Raw genomic sequence first — 3,658 nt, forward strand, 5'->3', positions numbered from 1 at the left:
TAGCTTGGAAAGGAAAGCCAGGGACAAGGCAGGAATGTGGGCCCCTAGGAGGTGCCATAAATAGCCAGAGAGAGTCAGAGAGCCTCCAGGGAAGGGGGTGCGGGGGAAGGTGCAGTGGGAAAGGAAACCATCAGTCATCAGTCCAGGGAGGTCCAGGGCACCCTCCCCAGTGTATAGAGTTGGCAGGGTGAGGGATCATGTCTTCAGGGAGGAACATGAACCACCTCTGTACCATCTCCCAACATCACTCAGAAAATTTCCACCACACTGTTCATCCCCACACTACAGGTCTTTGGGAGCGGCCCTGATTCCACATTTTCATCCCTTTGGGCATCCTGGAATACGAGCAATAACTCAGCCTTTGTCACGGGCGGGGACACTGAGGACCATCCAGAGATGCTAAGTGATTTGGCCAACATCATCACACAGTGAATCGAGATCTAAGATGGGGATATAAACATGGATCTTTCCTCCCCCCACCCCCAGTCTAGGACATACATGCGTGCGTGCGTGTGTGCTAAGTCGCTTCAGACGTGTCCAACTCTTTGCAACCCTATGGCTGCAGCCTACCAGGTTCCTCTGTCTGTGGGATTCTCCAGGCAAGAATGCTGGAGTGGCTTGCCATGCCCTCCTCCAGGGGATCTTCCCAACCCAGGGATTGAACCTATGTCTCTTAGGCCTCCTGTATTGACAGGCAGGTTCTTTACCACTGCTGCCAGCTGGGAAGCCCCTAGGGCATACACTACAGCCAAAATGTAAGATGATAGCTCATCAGTTGGTAAAGAATCCACCTGCAATGCATGAGGCCCCAGTTCAATTCTTGGGTCGGGAAGATCCTCTAGAAAAGGGATAGGCTACCCTCTCCAGTATTCTTGGGCTTTCCTTTTGGCTCAGCTAGTAAAGAATCCGCCTGCAGTGTGGGAGACCTGGGTTCAATCCCTGCGTTGGGAAGATCCCCTGGAGAAGGGAAAGGCTACCCACTCCAGTATTCTGGCCTGGAGAATTCATGAACTATACAGTCCATGGGGTCTCAAAGAGTCAGACACGACTGAGTGACTTTTACTTTCACCCTCAGGAAGGAAGCCTTTCCCACAAGGGAACAGCGAGCTGAAAGGATCCCTCTCCCCACCTTCCCCACTGCAAGACAGTTTACTCTTCCTTAGTCCAGTAGCTGCAGCCAGAAGTGGGAGATAATGCTTTAGAGATGTATCGATCAGAGCTAGCTGGGCGCGGCCCTGGAAATAAGAACATAAGCTCAGAAGACCTGGACTTAAATCCTCATGTGATCTTATACAAATCACCTTTCTGAGCTACAGGGCTCTAACCTGCAAAATGAAGACAATAATACATACTCTGTGAGACAGGCATGAGGATCAAATGTGATAATGAAAGCCTGAGTGCCCGAATGCCCCCCAAAGCTATTGAGACTGGGAGCTGCTCCTGATGGGGCAGCACCTCATTCATGTCCATATTCTTGGTGTTTACTCCAGGAGTGTCTGGCTCTTAGAAGCCCTCAATAATTGCTGATCGAATAAAAGGACGAAGTGATCTCTTTGCATTTAAATGTTGGTTGTTTGTGTGATGCTAATTATAATAATAATGTGTGTTTGTTATTTATCAGCTATCACTGCCTTTTCTCTGAGGACACAGGCACCACTACCACTATCCTGTGCCTTACATCCCCTGGAAAAAATGCCTGAAAAAAAAAATGAATAACTTCTGGATAAGAATGCCAGAATTAGCAACAAGCCTAATAAGGAAAGTGACCATATAGTCTCGGTACTGGGGCACTTTGGGAGTGACTGGGGAGCCAGTACCAATTATACCTGGACAACAGATATAAACTATGACAGATCAAAATGCTTGGGCATCTTACTCATAGGGTGCCATGCTGCCCAGAACTCTCTGGAGGAGAGAGCCCCAGATCCTCCCAACCTGGCTGACTCCTATCCTCTACTTAGACCATGGAAAGGGTCCCCTACCTTCTCATCACCACTCCCCACTAGCTCTGGGAGCTATGTTCAGACGAGTTCCCCAACATTCTTAGGTTCCTCATTTTCAGCCTCTTGGTGACTCTGACCCCCACCTTCTGTTGCCCTGAGAGTGTTTGCCCTGCCCTAGACACAAAAACCCATGGCCCCAGCTCAGCATGCACCAGGCGAAGAACAAAATTCACCCAGCGCCCCCAACACTGCTCCAGCTCAGGGGCTGCTCCAGGGGCCCCCGTCATCTTTCCTTCATTTCAATAGGCTTCTAGCCAGTGCTTCTGCTTCTGCTCTTTCTCACCTTTGCTCTGTTCTCAACAAAGCTGCCTGGGTGAGCCTACAAATATCTGTCAGACCGCGTGACTCATCTGGTCAAAGACAGTGTCTTCCTATCTCACTCAGAGAAAAAGCCAAGGTCCTTAGAACAGCCCCTAAGGCCCCCGCGTACTTGCTCAGTCGCTAAGTCGTAGCTGACTCTTTGTGACCCCATGGACTGCAGTACACCAGGCTTCCCTGTCCTACACTATCTCCTGGAGCTTGCTCAAATTCGTGCCCATTGAGTCGGTGATGCCAGCCTACTTAGCCTTTGTTTATCTCTCTGGCCTCACCCCCTAAGACTCCCAAGCCACACAAATGTCCCTACTCGGTCCTGAAACAAACCAGGAATGCTCCCACCTTAGGACCTTTGCACCTGCTCTTCTGCTCCTTGGAACACTTCCCCCTTAGATATCCCTAGAATTATTTCCCTCAGCTTTTTCACATCTTTTCTCAATTATTTCCTTTTAAAAGTTCTTCTCTGGCCACCCTGTAAAAAAAAAAGTGTCACTCTGTCCCCCTTCTCTGCCTTTCCTTCCTAGCACTACCAAACAGACCATGTATATAACTTACCCTGCATATTTTCCAACCCCCTCAAGCTGCATGAGGGCAAGGATTTTCATTTGTTCTGTTCTTTGCCGTGCCCAAGTAACTGAATCAGCCCTTGGCATTTAATAGATGCTCAATAAATACTTATTAAAAAAAAATAAAGGACCAAATGAGAGGGAACACACACACACAGCAGGTGAATGTTTGGCCTCAGGAACAAAAAGTCCTCACTTTAATCCTGGCCCTGCCGCTTTGGGGCTGATGACCCCAAACAGGGGCCTTAACCTTTCTGTGTAAAATGGGGATAATCCACATGCCCTCCCAGGATGGTTGAGAGCATTAAGTCCGATTTCACACAGAAAACACTAAAGTCACTGCCTGGCCTATTTCCAAAACTCTAAGCTTAGTCAATGGCAATATAGTTACTTCTGGAGGCTGCCAGTGGATGTGATGTTGCACTAGGCATCATTATAGGCAAATCAGCATGCACTCCCTTTGAGTAACAGCTCACAGTGTCTTCCCCATCGGCAGTACTTATCCCCCTCACCCCATCTCAGGACCCTCCTTCCCTGAACCCAAGTCCCCCCAGTCAGGCTGGCCTGGGTCCCTTTCAACACAATCCTTGTCCCACTTAAACCTCTGAGAGAACTCCCCTCCAAAAACTCACCCACCCTAGGTCCCTTCCGCAATCTCCCCAGGCGAGCTGGGTGGGGGAGAAAAAATAAAAACAGGGAGGAAGAGAAAGAGAATGTGAAGACCTGTGTTACCCGGTGCAGGGGGCAGGGGTGCAGGCCAAGCCATCCCCACCT

Source organism: Ovis canadensis, chromosome 20 (assembly GCF_042477335.2).
Source record: "Ovis canadensis isolate MfBH-ARS-UI-01 breed Bighorn chromosome 20, ARS-UI_OviCan_v2, whole genome shotgun sequence".
In the NCBI taxonomy this organism is placed as follows: domain Eukaryota; kingdom Metazoa; phylum Chordata; class Mammalia; order Artiodactyla; family Bovidae; genus Ovis; species Ovis canadensis.